The 18674-nt window shown below is 37.8% G+C and overlaps 1 protein-coding gene and 1 long non-coding RNA gene across 2 annotated transcripts in view; one reads left to right on the top strand and one right to left on the bottom strand.

The window, feature by feature from the left end:
• Positions 1–18674, top strand: part of LOC135100378 (uncharacterized) — a 98719-nt gene that overhangs the window by 64338 nt on the left and 15707 nt on the right. The window lies entirely within an intron of this gene.
• The window catches only part of LOC135100377 (uncharacterized), a 28090-nt gene that overhangs the window by 4692 nt on the left and 4724 nt on the right, over positions 1–18674 (bottom strand). The window contains exons 2-4 of the long non-coding RNA XR_010268642.1: positions 17943–18051; positions 5756–5793; positions 789–948 (exon numbers count right to left, since the gene is read on the bottom strand). This is a non-coding gene — a long non-coding RNA (uncharacterized LOC135100377). The remainder of the gene's footprint in view (positions 1–788; positions 949–5755; positions 5794–17942; positions 18052–18674) is intronic.

Below are 18674 nucleotides of genomic sequence, written 5' to 3'. Positions count from 1 at the left end.
TTGCCACACAAAATCAATCATGACTGTACAAGCGTTATGAATGACAGTTAAATACCAGACCATGTTGAACCATCTTCAGTCCTCTTAAATTATTTGCGCAGTCCATCAATCATACCCACACACTATTGGTATGTCTGTGCAGTCATTATTGTGCAGTCATGATTGATTGTGTATGGCGTCCTTAATTAATAAAGATGATGGTGATGATAAAATCCTTTATAGTAATATTAAGGATAATAATAATAATAAGAAGAATTAAAAAAAGAAGAAAAAGAAGAAGAAGAAGAAGAAGAAGAAGAAGAAGAAGAAGAAGAAGAAGAAGAAGAAGAAAATAAAAAAAAGATGAACATGAAAAAAGGAAAAGAAGAAAAAAGAAAAAAAGAAAAAAAACAATAACAATAATAGTACTAATCATAATCATTGTAAGAAGTGGTTAAATAAAAAATTAAAATAATGATCTTTTTCACTCGACAGACGTCAAAATACCAGAATTTCTATTTACTATTAACTGAATAACATTTACACTTACTATATGTTTGTTTTCCTTACACCAGTTATCTCTACTTACTGGTAACGTGCAAGACGATTAGTTGGGCCAATGTGAAGCCAACTTACCAAAAAAAAAAAAAAAAAGAGATAAAAAAAATAAGATCTAATAAGAAAGTCAAATGCGGCAAACACTTCCATGCATACCTGATTCTCTCTCTCTCTCTCTCTCTCTCTCTCTCTCTCTCTCTCTCTCTCTCTCTCTCTCTCTCTCTCTCTCTCTCTCTCTCGTCAAAACTCACCCTCATTACTGATTACTGGACAACGAGACACCGAAAACCGCACTCGATTTCACAGCACTGCTTGCCACGGGGACAAGAAGAAGGGTCATGCAAGTAACAGTCCATTTGATAGCGGATGCATATAATCCTAGGATTCAATGGGGGGCACGTCCTCCTGTAACTAGTTATGAGAAACAGTTGTTTGTCGTTATAAATATTTGTTGTGTTTTTGTTTTGTTATTATTATTTTATTATTTTTTTTTTATTTTTATTATTTTTATTATTATTATTATTGTTATTATTATTATCATTATTATTTTTATTATTATTATTATTAATAGTAAAATAATAATAATAATAATAATAATAATAATAATAATAATAATAATATTATTATTATTATTATTATTATTATTATTATTATTATTATTATTATTATTATTATTATTATTATTATTATTATTATTATTATCCATTTTGGAAGTTAAGTAGTCAAAGAATTTCTTATAGTCAGAGGAGTTAGGTGAGAGGTATACAGCACAGATAAATTTAGTATGAGAGTGACTCTGTAGTCGTAGCCAGATGGTATATATATATATATATATATATATATATATATATATATATATATATATATATATATATATATATATATATATATATATATATATATATATATATATATATATATATATATATATATATATATACCAGTCGTTCTATTTGTGTTTTCGTTCACTCCTGGAAACATCTGAACAATACTACACCCAAGAATAAATTAGGAGAGGGTGAGAAAAACTGGTGGAGACGACTCTGAATTTCTAACTTCATATAAGCTGTTTTAGTTAGAGATGAGATGTGAAATTGGAGGAGAGGGTGAGAAAAACTAGTGGAGGGTGGAAAAACTGAGAGGACTCTGAATGTCTAACTTCATATAGTTAGTTAGAGATGAGATGTGAGATTTCCAGCTAGGATTATTAGTGAAAGACAGACAGAGGAAATTCAATGTAGAAGCAGGAGACCGTTGAGTGTCAATGAAAAAAAAAAAAAAACGAAAAAAGGGGGATAGTTATCTGGAAGGTTCTGTTAAGTTGACAGATGAAGAAATTTTAAAGAGATTAGAAGTATCGTGTGAGGCCAGCAGGCCTCCTCTTCTTTCCTGCTTCCGCCTTCTCGCCTTCTCTGCTAGTATGTTTGTAAGTAATTACATTTCCACTATTGTAAGTGACTTAAACATTTTTTGTTCACTGCAGTTATGCGCCTGGTTGGTGTTTAAATAACGAATTGTGAGTTTATTGTGAAAATGTTTTTGTGTGGAGTTGGAGTATGGTAAATGAATTTTGTGTTATTGCGGTTGTGTTGCGAAGAGAAGGGAGTAACTTGTCTGCTTTGCTCCTGATATCCGGGCTGAAGCTTGTATTGTTTTGTGTTTGTTTGTCTCTTTTTTTCATGTAAATATAATCGTTGTATTTCTGTTAAGATGTGGGTACCTTGAGTCATACTAAGGGGAAACAATTGAGACACTACTGTCCTCAAACAGTAGGAATTACCTGGGTAAGCGACTTCATGTTGTGTTCGCGGGTGTAACAAGTCAAGTAGTGTGGTACGCTGTCCATAACAATAGGCAGATTTGGAAGAGTATGACTAGGCAAAGTACAAGCACGAACGCATAATTTCAGAAAACAACATAAATCTTCCGAGGGTTAATACCAGCTAGGGCATGAAAACATCATTACGAAGGATCTTAATGTGTAGCAGGAAATAGTTGGAAAGTGGAGAAGAGGGAGGAACAAGTACTGAATCATCCACGGTAGAGTTTTTAGCAAAGGTGTGAGAGAAAAGTTCAGCTTTAGAGATAGATGAGATGACAGTGGTACTATCAGGTTGAGATAAATGAGGCAAAGATGAAGAAGCAAAGTTACTAGAGATATTTTTTGACGAGGTGTCCGAAGTCACAAGGGGAAATATAAAGTGCATTAAATTCAGGTGATGAAAGGTTCCAGTACCTCTTGTGGGGCCGCATCTCTATCATGTATAAAACAAGAATAAGAAGTGTTAAACCAAGGTTTAGAAGGTTTAGGAAGAGAAAGAATGAGGAATGTACACCTCCATGCCAACCACCATCACATTTGTTATGCGTTCAGCATACAGAGACGGGTCTCTGATACGGAAGCAGTAATCATTCCAAAGAAAATCAGAATAGTACCTCTTCAGTTCTCCTAATTAGCAGGGATAAAACGCTAGAGGTACCTCCACTTTTGGGGATTCTGAGGAGGGAGTAAAACAAATAACAAAGTTGTGGTTGTGGTAGGAGTCCAACAGGAAAGACAGTGATGACACACGCAAAAGGATTAGAAGTTAGGAAAAGATCAAGATTGTTGGGTGTATCTCCATCACGGTCAGGAATACGAATAGAGTGTTGCAATACTTGCTCTAGATCATGGAGGATAGTAAAGTTGAATACTAGTTCAACAGGATGGTCAGTGAAGGATGAGGAATAGCAAAGCTATTGGTGAACAATGAAGTCTCCAAGAATGGAAATTTCCGTGAAAGGTAAGAATCAGAATGTGGTAAAGTTTGAAAGTTAAATAGTAAACAAAACAAAAAAAGTTATAGCTAGAGGAGTTAGTACAGAGCTATACAACACAGAAAAATTTTATTTTAGAGTGAATAGTCGTAGGTGGATGGTAAAAACTTTGGAAGACTCAAGCGTGTGGGTACGAGAGCAAGTTGGGTTGTTATGACAAAGAAACTAGGAGGGAACAGAGAAGTAATTACTGTCAGGCCTCAGACACCTGCGTTTCGGTGAGGAAAAGATGAGGTTTACTAGAGGAGAGATGGTGTTCCAAATCTAAATCTAGATCTAAAGGCACGAATATTGCAGAAGTTAATGAAGTAAAAGTTAAGAGGGTGTCAAGGGATTTACGAATGATACCAGAAGAAAAGCAGTCCGACCTGAAGACATTTGTGGTCCCCTCTAGAGATGTGGACTCCGAGACTTGTGTAGGAGTCATCATATTGAATTTTTATTTATTTTTTATTTATTTATTTATTTTATTTATTCTTTTTATTATGTAGCATTGACATTGGCCAAGGGCAACAAAAATCCAATTAAAAAAAAATAGCCCACAGAGATGCCAGTCCCAGGAAAGGGTCCAAAGCAGTAGTAAAAAATTAAAGGATAAATTAGTAAGTGTCTTGAAACCTCCATCTTGAAGGAATTCAAGTTACAAGAAGGTGGAAATACAGAAGCAGGCAGGAAGTTCCAGAGTTCAACAGAGAAAGGGATAAATGATTGAGAATACTGGTTAACTCTTGCATTAGAGAGGTGGACAGAATAGAGGTGAGAGAAAAAAAAAGAAAGCTTGTGCAGCGAGGCCGCGGGAGGAGGGGAAGCATGCAGTTAGCAAGATGAGAAGAGCAGTTAGCATGAAAATAGCAGCAGAAGACAGCTAGAGATGAAACACTGCGGCGATGAGAGAGAGGCTGAAGACAGTCAGTTAGAAAAACTGGCGGAGACATCTCAGAACACCTAACTTCATAGAAGCTGTTTTAGCTAGGGATAAGATGTGAAATTTCCAATTCAGATTATAAGTAAAGGACAGACCGAGGATGTTCAGTGTAGAGGAGAGGGACAGTTGAGTATCATTGAAGAAGAGGGGATAGTTGTCTAGAAGGTTGTGTCGAGTTGATAGATGGAGGAATTGAGTTTTTGAGGCATTGAACAATACCAAGTTTGCTCTGCCCCAATCCAAAATTTTAGAAAGATCAAAAGTCAGGCGTTCTCTGGCTTCCCTGCGTGAAATGTTTACTTCCTAAAGGGATGGACGTCTATAAAAAGACGTGGAAAAGTGCAGGGTGGTATCATCAGCGTAGGAGGGGACAGGACAAGAAGTTTGGTTTAGAAAGTCATTGATGAATAATAAGAAGAAAGTGGGTGACATGACAGAATCCTGAGGAACAGGTTTAGAGAGAAGATTTAGGAGAAGAACAGTGACTGTCTACCACAGGAGCAATAGAACGGTCAGAAAGGAAACTTGAGATGAAGTTACAGAGAGAAGGATAGAAACCGTAGGAGGGTAGTTTGGAAGTCAAAGCTTTGTGGCAGACTCTATACAAAAACTTTTGATATTTTGAATGATGGGTGTGTATATAATACATTTTTTTTTTTTTATGTAGGAAGGATACTGGCCAAGGGCAACAAAAATCTAATAAAAAAAATGCCCACTGAAATGCCAGTCCCATAAAAGGGTCAAAGCAGTGGTCAAAAATTGGTGGATAAGTGTCTTGAAACTTCCCTCTTGAAGGAATTCAAGTCGTAGGAAGGTGGAAATACAGAAGCAGGCAGGGAGTTCCAGAGTTTACATGCATGTAGAGTTGTGTGAAGGAAAAGAGTTGTCTTTTTCTATTGAGAGAGCAGGCTGTGACTGCCCACTTGTATTAAAACACAAAGGAAACGTTCACTGAGGTCAGAGTTGGGTCATTGATAAGTTCACAACACCCCTCGATCCAATACAAAACCAGTTTAGTGCTGGGAGCAACTATTGTTTTGACAGGTGCCTACTGTCTTCCTCTGTGTGTTTTTTTTTTTTTTTTTTGCGTTTGGTTGTTCTTTTTTTTTTATGTCGTTTTAGTTTAGTTTAGTTTAGTCTAGTTGTTTGTTGTTATTCCGTATTATTTTTGTTATTGTTGTTGTTGTTGTTGTTGTTGTTGTTGTCGTCGTCGATGTTGCTGTTATTTTCATCGGTGTTGTTGTTGTTGGTGTCGTAGTTTTTGTTGCTATTGTTGTTGTTGTTGTTGTTGTTGTTGTTGTTGTTGTTGTTGTTGTTGTTGTTGTCGTTGTTGTTATTGTTTAAAGTTGTGGTTGTTTTTCATTTTAGTGTTGTTCGATGTTGTTCTTCTTGTTTCGTATTTTTGTTGTTTGATGGTGTCGCTCTTATATAATGTTTGTTCAGTGTAAGACAACCACAAGAGTAGCTGCAACTCACGGTGCAACGGTGCTTGCACTTCTCGACTCGACCACAACCTGCGAGAAAAGGAAACATAATGAACAGTTTCAACTTGGGTTAGGGCTCATGATTTATTGATTAAAAAAATAAGGAAATGGTGCAACATCTCTGTGAAAATTTCCACTCGCATCACCGATAATATCAATGTATTATTGTTCTGTGCTGTGACTTGCATGTAAGTTGTAGAGCTATAATAAAGGGTAATTAGTGTTAACATAATACAAACAAAGTTTTAGTTACTACTATAAATAATCTGGGAAGATGAGTGCGTATATAGATAGCTATTGTTTGGAGGAGCGAACCTGCCTGTCTCGAGGAGAGGCCCTGCACGCAGGAAAGTCCCCGCACACTGCGCATTTGAGAGCCAGTCTCACCTCGTGATTGATGCAAGAAGTCTCGCCTCATGAATGGCCGCCACCTTCTCATCAGCTAACTTAACGTAACCTAATCTAACCTAATTAAGCTAACCTTACCTAACATAACCAAATCTAACCTAATAATCAAACCTAACCTGACTAACTTAAACCTAACTTTACCTAACCTAGCTGAAATAATGTTTTATAATAAACAAGAGACGATATCCAGTAATTTGGTACAAGGTAGTTAGGTTAAACGGTAGTTAGGTTAAGGTTAAGGTTAGGTCAGGTTACATTAGTTAGGTTCGGGTTAGATTAGATGATAAGAAGGTGGCAGATAATTACATGGCGAGACTGCACGCATATGCGCAGAGAGTGCGAGGACTTTCCTGAGTGCAGGGCCTCTCCCTCGAGTAGCAGTCACCAGCCGACAGCCTTTCAAGTCAGTTCTCCGCCACCTTACAGCTTGCACTTGTTAAATTCTTTAAGTTAATGAGAATTTAGAGGCTCGGAACTTGGATGACCAAACAGAAAGTTGTCTTTGCTACGAAAACACGACCAGAGACTAGCTTGGTGCGCACAGTGACACCAACTCGCCAGTGACCCCAGCCATCACAACTTCCTGCTATTCACATGTACCACAGCAAAGTTATCAGTTATTTAAAATTATATTTTGCGATGCTTTCTGTAATTATGTGTTAGCTGAGAGAGCAAAAGGATTAGTGTTAAGGTAAAAAATTTCCCACAATTAATTTTGGTACTCTGAGTGAGGAAGACGGCTTCTTGTAGCTACCAAAAGTTATAGAAGCTTCATAACAGATGTTTCGTATGGCATTAGTTGGCCACAGGAACACTCACAGAGCAATTCTGCAAATTCACGGATGTGAAATAAGGACTTTTCAGTGACGTGAAACCTTTGACCACGATCGAAGATTAAAATAGGTGTTAAAATAGCCTCACGAATTATCCATATTGTATCCGGTTATCAATGAGATAAACCGGTAAAACGGACCTTAGTGACATAACGGAACACATTAAAGGCATAATTAGAGAAATACAAAACCACTATTCTTCTGAGGTTGTTATAGTGCAAATAGAACCTAAAATATAATGGCATCTGGCAAGGAAGGTAGGAGACACGTGTGCTGCCATCTCAGATAATTCGTAGACAGGAAAATGTGGGATGAAGTCATAAAGGCGTATTATACAAACCACTAATCTAAAGCCCAGCCTGAAACATCTCAAACATATGTTGAGGTCAGTAGAACTGGAGGTGTAAACTACCACAACATACAACAGGTGGGCAAGCAGGTGACTGTTCAAATAACCAGTAAATAATAACAACTTAAAATTAGATCTACAAACATGTCTATTAAAATCTTAAAGAAATCCTTCGCAACAAAACAAGGTTGGTTGGCAAGAACTATCAAGTAAAGCAATGAGCTAACAGGCAGTGAAAAATTAACCCAGGGCAAATTACAGAGAGTAGAAAAATCAATAAAGAAAAAAAAAGTAGTTGTCAGGGTACATTCAACCAGTTAGAAGCTAAACTGTGAACTGATGAAGATTCTGAAGCTATGAACAATTCAATTCAGACTATGAATAACAAGAAGTAAATTATGGGGAACGGTTAACTATGTTTGAAGATGAATTAGAAGTATTACGAAGTAATTCAACTAATAACACCCCTCCCAATTCCGCAATGAAAGCCCAGCTTTACATAACACTGCCAGCTATAACTTTACCAGTATTTACAAGGAATATCACTGAGTGATCAACATTCTGGAAAAGATAGAAGAGATTAATCCATCAAAGACAAGACATTGCATAAATAAGTAAATTCTCCTGTCTGTTAAGGCAACTAAAAGACATTGCCTACCTAATAATTTATAAATTCGTTATTACAGAAGAAAATTATGATATTGCCATCAGGTTGCTCAGAGAGAATTATAATGAAAAGGAGCTAATAAGCACTAAATTCATCTATAAACTCCTAGATTTAACATCTCTTAACCTTGATTATAAGGATTTACAACTTTTCAGGTTCAATTAGAATCCCTGAAGTCAATAATATTGAGGATGCAGCTTGATAAGCCTTACAATAGAAAGGAAGCTAAGAAAACACTAGAAATGTTGTATTTACCTAAAAAGCCAATTCATCTTCAAGGAAATTGATGAATCATTGCTGAAAATTTACAGAAACATGAGCAATGAAGAGACATTGAAACCAAATAAAATAGATCCTAATGAAACTTACCATGAACAGGTGAACAAGATCCAACCCTATAAAATGAAAGGAAGTGAATCCAAACCTAACTATTGCCCAGCAAATGAAGCCAAGCCAGGTTATGGGGACCCAGAAACAATAGGTAACTTCTCTACCACTGTAAATAAGAGGGCAGAGGTACCACCCCATGCTAACTATAATAACGAGACAGGAGCGAGACCTAAAACGCCAACACTAAGGAAATGTGCGTTTTGCTCTGAACAACACAATACACTGCTGCAATTACCAAGGGTTAGAAAGGACGATAAACAGACTATGGTCAGACCATTTTATCCTAAGCATTTGGGCGTTGTCTTTTCCGGGGATTTCCCGGCCTATAGCTCTGCCAATCTTCTATAACACACCTCATGTCAGGTACTTACTACTTCAAAATTGAAAGGAATTTAAGTTTTACACTCTAATCCTCTAAAATAGCTTAGTTAATGTAGTATATGTTTATTTATTTATTTTTTTAGTAACAACTGTATTTTTTTTCGGGGGGGAAAACCACAATTCTCTAAAAAGCTAAGTTAATGTAGTATTTTTTTTTTTTTTTGTGATAACTGCATTTTTTCAAACAGCACAATATTTGGCTGAGTTTCCTCCCTGCGCTGTAACGTTTTTATTATTATTATTATTATTATTATTATTATTATTATTATTATTATTATTATTATTATTATTATTATTATTATTATTATCTTTTTTTTTTTTTTAACGACTCAGCCAGGTCGCACTGTCAGAGCGGCTGTGTCATTCCATTGGTCACTTCCATCCGCAACACGTGCGTGAGGAGGAAGACATATATATATATATATATATATATATATATATATATATATATATATATATATATATATATATATATATATATATATATATATATATATATATATATATATATATATATATATATATATATAAAGAGAGAGAGAGAGAGAGAGAGAGAGAGAGAGAGAGAGAGAGAGAGAGAGAGAGAGAGAGAGAGAGAGAGTGGGATTATCTAATCCGATAATTTGCTCAGTGCAAGGTCACAACGCCACAGGCCAGGAAATCCCCGTAAAGGACAACGCCTAAACGCTTTGGATAAAATGATCAGACCATAGTGGAGCTAGAAGTGTGCACATTATGCTTAAATGAATCACACCAAATAAAAGAAAAAAAAAGAAAAAAGTAAGAGAAACCTGCATATGTTCCCTATATATAAGAAAGGAGTGCATCATGTTACTCTATGTAAGGTAATATGGTATGAAATTAAAATAACCCTTTCACATAATGAAACCAACAATAAGTATCCTGCCTCCTGCAGTAGTTTTTATAGCAGAATTAGATATTAGTAGTCAAAGATGGAGGTCAAGATTCTGTTCCACACAGGATCACAGAAAAACTCTAAGTAAAGATAAAAGTAACAGCTTTAAACCTACCAATAAAAGGACAAGATCAAATAAAGATTTCGGGTTTCCTAACCAATAAAAATACCCAAACTTATGTATCAATTAATATATATATATATATATATATATATATATATATATATATATATATATATATATATATATATATATATATATATATATATATATATATATATATATATGAAGAGGCAGTAGGTACCTGCCGAAACGATAATTACTCTCAGCGAGGTTTAAACACTGAAACAGGGGGTGCTGTGAACTTATTATTAAACACAGATATGACCTTACTAAACGTTTCCTTGTGTGTCTCACAATACAAAAGGGCTGTCACAACCTGCCCTCTAAAGAAAACTCTCTTCCTTCACACAAAATTACAAGCACCTAGTTACACACACACCCTTCACTCAAAATTAAAAATTATCATGGCGACTCCTACACCAGCTTCAAAGTTTCTTTCTGGGAGGGGACCACAAATGTCCCTTGGTGAGACTGCTCATCTGATATCAACCCTAAGTGTCTTGACACCCACCTCTACTTTTTCTTCATTAACTACTACAGCATTCGCGTTCTTAGATTTAATTTTCAATCTGTAGGACACCACCTCTCCTCTACTAAACTTTCACAGGAGGAGGCAATAGACACCTACCGAAACGATAATTACTCTCAGTGAGGTCTAAAGTACTGTTCAGGGGGTGCTGTGAACTTATCATTAAACCCAGTTGTGACCTCACTGAACGTTTCCCTTTGTGTCTCACAACACAAAGGGGTAGTCACAGCCTGCCCTCTAACGACAACTCTTTTCCTCCACACAAAACTACAAGCACCTAATGATACACACACAACCTTCACTCATCTGGGGAGGGGACCATAAATGTCCCCAGGTCGGACTGCCTTTCTGTCGAAGACCCTAAGTATCTTGATACCCCCCCTCAACTTTTTCTTCGTTACCTTCTGCAACATTCGCGGCCTAAGATCTAATTTTCAATCTGTAGAACACCACCTCTCCTCTTCTAAACCTCATCTTCTTTTCCTCACTGAAACTTAGGTGTCTGAGGCAACTGACAGTAGCCCCTTTTCTGTTCCCTCCTACATTCTCTATCCTCATTTTCGATTCAAAGCTGAATGTTTCGTTTATATGCGCAATGACTTAACCTGGTCTCGTGCCCTCGTTCTTGAATCTTCCCAGTTTTCCACCATCTGGCTACGACTACAGAGTCACTCTCAAACTAAATTTATCTGTGCTGTATACCTCTCACCTAACTCCTCTGACTATAAGAAATTCTTTGACTACTTAACTTCCAAAGTGGAGCACATTCTGACCCTCTTCTCTTTTGCAGAGATCTCCATTCTTGGAGACTTCAATGTTCACCACCAGCTTTGGCTTTCCTTTCCCTTCACTGACCATCCTGGTGAACTAGCCTTCAACTTTGCTATCCTTCACGACCTAGAGCAATTGGTGCAACACCCTACTCGTATTTCTGACCGTGTTGGAGATACGCCCAACATTCTTGACCTTTTCCTGACCTCTAATCCTTCTGCTTAAGCTGTCACCCTTTCTTCTCCCTTGGGCATCCTCCGATCACAATCTCATATCTGTATCTTGTCCTATCGCTCCAATCCCTCCTCAGGATCCCCCTAAGCGAATGTGCCTCTGGCGTTTTGCTTCTGCCAGTTGGAGGGACCTGAGGCGGTATTTTGCTGATAGTGATAGTGTCTGGCATGGAAGCGTACATTCCTCACTCTTTTTCTCGACCTAAACCTTCCAAACCTTGGTTCAACACAGCTTGTTCTCGTGCTATTCATGATAGAGAGGTGGCCCATAAAGGGTATTTAAGCCTTCCATCACCAGAATCTTATGCACTTTATATTTCTGCCCGGAACCATGCCAAGCAACTAGCCAAAATCTCCTTCACTAACAGAAAGTGTCAAAATCTTTCAAGATCTAACTCCCCTCGTGACTTCTGGCATCTAGCCATAAATATCTCCAATAACTTTGCTTCTTCTACTTTCCCTCCTTTATTTCAAACAGATGGCACCACTGCTATCACATCTATTTCTAAAGCTGAACTCTTCGCTCAAACCTTTGATAAAAACTGTACCTTGGACGATTCTGGGTTTGTTCCTCCTTCTCCTCCACCCTCTGACTACTTCATGCTACCTATTAAAATTCTTCGCAATGATGTTTTCCATGCTCTTTTTGGCCTAAACCCTCGGAAGGCTTATGTACCTGATGGGGTCTCTTCTATTGTTCTCCAGAACTGTGCCTCCATGCTTGCATCTTGCCTAGTCAAACTCTTTCACCTCTGTCTGTCAACATCTACCTTCCCTTTTTGCTGGAAGTTTGCCTACATTCAGCCTGTTCCTAAAAAGGGCGACCGTTCTAATCCATCAAAATAACGTCCTATTGCTTTAATTTCCAGCCTATCTAAAGTTTTTGAATCTATCCTCAACAGGAAGATTCTTAAACATTTATCACTTCACAACCTTCTATATGATTGCCAGTATGGGTTCCGTCAAGGCCGCTCTAATGGTGATCTTCTGGCTTTTCTTACTGAGTCTTGATTATCCTCTTTTAGAGATTTTAGTGAAACTTTTGCTGTTGCCTTGGACATATCAAAAGGTTTCGATAGAGTCTGGCACAAAGCTTTGATTTCCAAACTACCCTCCTACGGCTTCTATCCTTCTCTCTGTAACTTCATCTCAAGTTTCCTTTCTGACCGTTCTATTGCTACTGTGGTAGACGGTCACTGTACTTCCTCAAGGTTCTGTCCTGTCAGCCACTCTCTTCTTATTATTCATTACTGATCTTCTAAACAAAACTTCTTGTCCTATCCACTCCTACGCTGATTATACTACCCTGCATTTTTCCACGTCTTTTCATAGACGTCCAACCTTCCAGGAGGTAAAGATTTCACGCAGGTAAGCCACAGAACGCTTGACTTATGATCTCTCTAAAATTTCTGATTGGGGCAGAGCAAACTTGGTATTGTTCAATGCCTCAAAAACTCAATTCCTCCATCTATCAACTCGACACAACCTTCCAGACAAGTATCCCTTCTTCTTCAATGACACTCTACTGTCCCCCTCTTCTACACTGAACATTCTTGGTCTTTCCTTTACTTATAATCTGAACTGGAAACTTCACATCTAATCTCTAGCTAAAACAGCCTCTATGAAGTTAAGCGTTCTGAAACTTTTCCGGCAGTTTTTCTCACCTCTGCAGCTGCTAACTCTGTACAAGGGCCTTATCCGTCCATGTAGGGAGTATGATTCACATGTCCTGTGGGGGGTTCCACTCATGCTGCTCTTCTAGACAGGGTGGATTCAAAAGCTTTTCGTTTCATCAGTTCCTCTTCTCTAACTGACTGTCTTCAGCCTCTCTCTCACCGCCGCAATGTTGCATCTGTAACTGTCTTTTACCGCTATTTTCATGGTAACTGCTCTTCTGATCTTGCTAACTGCATGCCTCTCCCCCTCCCGCGACCTCGCTGCACAAGACTTTCTTCTTTCTCTCACCCCTATTCTGTCCACCTCTCTAACGAAAGAGTTACCGGTATTCTCAATCATTCATCCCTTTCTCTGGTAAACTCTGGAACTCCCTGCCTTCTTCTCTATTTTCACCTTCCTATGACTAGAATTCCTTCAAGAGGAAGGTTTCAAGACACTTATCCATCAGTTTTTGACTACTGCCTTGACCCTTTTATGGGACGCATTTCAGTGGGCATTTTTTTTTCCTTTTTTAATTGGATTTTTGTTGCCCTTGGCCAGTGTTGCTCCTACATAAAAAAAAAAAAATAATAATAATTAAATAAACAGCACGAATTCCTTATAGATATCCATAAGACACTAGGTGAATGATCCAAAGGTAAAATTAAGTTAATAAAAAATGTTAGGCTATACATGGATGAAGAACAAATCATAAGGTGCGGAGTTAGAACTACCATATGGAACAAAGCAACCTATCCGGCTACCAAAGGAGAGTTACCTCACCAAATTAATCAGAATGGAAGCTCATAGAATAACATTGCATGGAAGGATTGGAGAAACACTGTCTCAAGTTAGGAAAACTTGAGATACGTCAAGTACTAAAAACTTAACTGAAGGAGTGGAACATATGCTGACGTTATGAGGCCAGTACCCCCAAATCTACCTTCGGAAAAAGAAACCGTAAGTAGACCCTTCGAAGTAACGGGAGCAGAATACACGAGCGCTCTGATAATAGCAGATGAGAGTGACGTTCCAAAAAAAAGCTTCATATATGTTCATTCACCTGTGCCAGGACAAGATATATTTATCTAAAAGTTACTGAAATTTTTTTTTTCTATGTAGGAGGGACACTAAACAAGGGCAGCAGAAATCCAGTAACAGAAAATAACCACTAAAATGCCCGTCTTAACAGGGTCCAAAGCGTTAGTAAGAAATTGAAGGATGTGTCTTGAAACCTCCCTCTTTAAGGACTTCAAGTCATGGGATTGTAGAAATATAGAAGACAGGGAATTTCAGAGATTACCAGAGAAAGGTATGAATGACTGAGAACACTCGTTAACTCTTGCATTAGAGAGATGGACAGAATAGGGATGAGAGAAAGAAGAAAGTATTATGCAGTGAGGTTGCGGGAGCAGAGCAGGCATGCCGTTAGCGAGATCAGAAGAGCAGTTAGGATAAAAATAGCGATAGAAGATACCAAGAGATGCAACATCGCGGTGCTGAAAAAGAGGCTAAAGATAGTCAGTTAGAGGAGAGGAGTTGATGAAACAAAAACCTTTTCATTCCACTGTAGAAGAACGGTATGAGTGGAACTCCCACACACGTGAAGAATACTCCATACATGGAAAGATAAGGCCCTTGTACAGAGTTAGCAGCTGGGAGTGGGGGGTTGAGAAAAAACTGGTGGAGACGTCTCAGAACACCTAACTCTATAGAAGCTGTTTCACCTAGAGATGAGATGTGAAGTTTCCAGTTTAGATTTTAAGAAAATGACAGGCCGAGAATGTTCAGTGTAGAAGACCGGGACAGTTGACTGTCACTAAAAAAGAGGGAATTGTTGTCTGGAAGATTGTGTTGAGTTGATAGGTGGAGCAATTTAGTTTTTGAGGAATTGAACAATTTCAGCTTTGCTCTGGCCCAGTCAGAAATTTTAGAGAGATCAGAAGTCAGGCGTTCTGTGGGTTCCCTGCGTGAACTGTTTATTTCCTGGAAGATTGGACGTCTACGAAAAGATGTGGAAAAGTGCAGGGTGATATCATCGGCATAGGAGTGGATAGGACAAAAAGTTTAGTTTAGAAGATCATTGACGAATAAAAGGAGGAGAGTGGGTGACAGGAGAAACACTGGGAAACACCATTGTTAATAGATTTAGGAGGAAAAAACTGAGCCTCTACCACGGCACGAATAGGATGGTTATAGAGAAAACGATATAAGCCATTGGAGCGCAATTTGGAAATCAAAGTTTTGTGCCAGACTCTATCAAAAGCTTTTCATATGTCTAAAACACCAACAAAAGTTTCACCAAGATCTCTAAATGAGACCAAGACTCATTGAGGAAAGTCAGATCATCGGTGCAGCGATCTTTGAAGGAACCCCATACTGGCGATCAGATAGAAGGTTGTGAAGTCATATGATTAGGAATCTTCCTGTTGAAGATAGATTCAAAAACTTTAGATAGGCAGGAAAATAAAGGAATAAGACAGTAGTTTGAAGGATTAGAACGGTTACCCTTTTTTAGGAACAGGCTGAATGTACGCAAACTTCCATCAAGAAGAAAAGGTAGATGTTGATAGACAGAACTGAAAGAGTTTGAGTAGGCAAGGTGCAAGCACGGAGGCGCAAATTCTAAGAACAGTAGGAGAGACCCTATCAGATTAATAAACTTCCGAGACCCTCGGAAGGTATTGTTCATTGTCTCAAAACCTCAATTACTCCATTTATCAATTCGACGCAACATTCCAGACAACTATCCACTCTTTTTGAATGCCTTTCAACTGTATTCCTCTTCTACACTGAATATCCTCTGTCTGTCCTTTACTTATAAACTTTACTTATAAACACAAGCCTTTCTTTTTTTCTCTCAACCTTATTGTGTCCACCTCTAATGCAAGAGCTAAGCAGTATTCTCAGTCATTCTTCCCTGTCTGTGGTAAACTCTGGAACTCCCTGCCTGCTTCTGTATTTCCTTCCTATGACTTAAACTCTTTCAAGAAGGAGGTTTCAAGACCTGTATTTTTGACTAAGGCTTTCGCCTCTATATGGGGACTGGCACCTCAGTGTGCCTTTTTTTTTTTTTTTTGACCTTGGCCGGTGCCCCTCCTACATAAAAAAATAAAAAAATAAAAGAAATACAGAATATAGGTTCCAGTTTCTTTGAGGGAAAGTTATCAACAAAACAAATTGTTACATAGGTGTGAGAAATACTGGTCTGATGAGTATCTTGTCAGTCTTTGTGAGAAATTCTCTGGCGCTGAACCAGGTGAAAAAAATAGTTCCCCTTAAGGAAGGTGAAATTGTCTCGTTAAAAATGAAGGAGAGTCGTTTCACTTGCCCTTTAGCTAGGATACTGAGATTGTATCCTGGTAAAAATTCTTGTAAAGGGACAAACAACTCTTAGAACTATCATCAACATAATTCCATTAGAGTACTATCCTGAGTCTGCCTAAATCAACCGTATTGAGGTCCGCAGATCCGAAGGGTTGCCTCCGGTCCAGGAGAATACAGACACTCAGGTGCAGACCAGGCCAGTATTCCACTCGCATCACGCATAACATCTATGTAATATTGGTTTGTGCTAAGATTTGTATATATATTGTAAAGGTATACTAAAGGGTAGTTAAGATTAATATAGTACAAACTGAGTATAAGTTACTACTATAAATAAATTGGGAAGTAGATATGTAGGGATGTAGGTAGCTATTGGTTTGACGTGGCGAGTTGAGAGCCCACAGGAGCGAACCTGCCTGCCTCAAATATCAGTCGCCTGCCACCAGCCTTTCAAGCCAGTTTTGCGCTACACTAGAACTTGCACTTATTAATTCACTAAGTTAATAAGAACTTACAAGCTTGGAACTTGGATGACCACAAAGAAAGCTGTCTTCGCTACGAAAACACGACCAACCACTGGGTCGGAACGCGCAGTGATACCAACTCACCACCGACACTGGCTGTCACAGCTCCCCACTTGCCCCGTGTACTACAGCCAAGTTACCTGTTATTTCTACTTATATTTTGAGATGCTTTCTGTGATTGTGTGTTAGCTGAGAATGGTGAATGTTAAGGTTGAAAAGCTCCCACAATCGCGTTCATTTGGCAACAATCTGAATATCGGAATATATATGTTCTATCGAACACCACTTGTTTGAAATGTGATTTCCTAAATAATCCTGATGAAGAAATATGATTTTGGTAGTGATAATTTTTCACTAATACTAAAAGAAGAAAATGTGAAAAAAAAAAAAAATAAATAAATAGTGTAACATGGACAGTACTTTACCCTCCAACAACTTGTGCACGTTTTTCGGACGAAAAACACTCAGCATACTGTTCAAATTTTCCATTGGCAATATTTATCAAGAAACTTCACATCTTTCCACATCCTGCCCTTGGACGGCAGGAGTTTTGATGATAGAAACTGTGGTCTGACCATGTTGAATTGAGCGTTTAGTCGTTGTCATTTCGGGGATTCTCCAGCTTGCGGCAACACTAAACCTTGCAATGAACCAAATATCACATTAGAGCCTGTGCCGCTGATAACCTCTCTCCCCACACCTCTCTCTCTCTCTCTCTCTCTCTCTCTCTCTCTCTCTCTCTCTCTCTCTCTCTCTCTCTCTCTCTCTCTCTTCATATAATGCTAATTTTAAAAGATAGGGAGAAATTGGTTCACAAATAGTACAGTAATCGACTGGAATAGACTCAGTAATCAGGACAGTGACTAGTCAATATGAAGATTTTAAAATAAGATTTATGGAGTGGGGACGAGGGACGGATACAATGAGTGGGTGTTACACAGAACTGCCACATGTAGCCCTGATGGATTCCTGCAGTTTTCCATATATGCTCTTATGTTTTGATTAGTAGTGACGTTCGTCCACTGCCATGCATGCGACCACGACCACGTACACACACATGCCAATACTTACACACAGCAGCAGCAACAGCAAGACACCAGACGCGATGAACTTCATGTTGGCAGCGCGACGCTCAGGAGCTGAAGAGACGCACGGAGGTAAAGGAAGGGCCGAGTGCTGTCTGGGTGAGAAGCGTAGCGAGTGAGGAGGACAGGCAGTGGTGAGCTTTTTATAGAGGGCTACTGGACTACGGGAATGGGGTGGTGGGAGGAGACCTCAAGGCTAGGGAAATCACACAGTGAATGAAAATTGCATAAATTCTAAAAAAAAAAAAAAAAAAAAAAAAAATGCCTTTATTACCAAGCCCCAAATTTATTACTATTATTATTATTATTATTATTATTATTATTATTATTATTATTATTATTATTATTATTATTATTACTATTATCATTTACCGCTTTCAACTTGCAAACTGCATTCCTTGTCTCTTTCCGTGACTTCGCTGCCGAACACACTATAATCATTATCATCCCTCAAATATTTTATTTTGTTATATCTTTTGTTGTGTGTCCATATATTGCTTAGGATACTAATATATATATATATATATATATATATATATATATATATATATATATATATATATATATATATATATATATATATATATATATATATATATATATTTTCTTTTTTATAGTAAATTCAGCCCCATTGCGCATATCCAGCCGTCTGGTGACCATATATATATATATATATATATATATATATATATATATATATATATATATATATATATAT

This window comes from Scylla paramamosain, chromosome 5 (genome assembly GCF_035594125.1).
Source record: "Scylla paramamosain isolate STU-SP2022 chromosome 5, ASM3559412v1, whole genome shotgun sequence".
Classification (NCBI taxonomy): Eukaryota; Metazoa; Arthropoda; class Malacostraca; order Decapoda; family Portunidae; genus Scylla; species Scylla paramamosain.
This window is presented reverse-complemented; position numbering and strand designations above follow the sequence as displayed.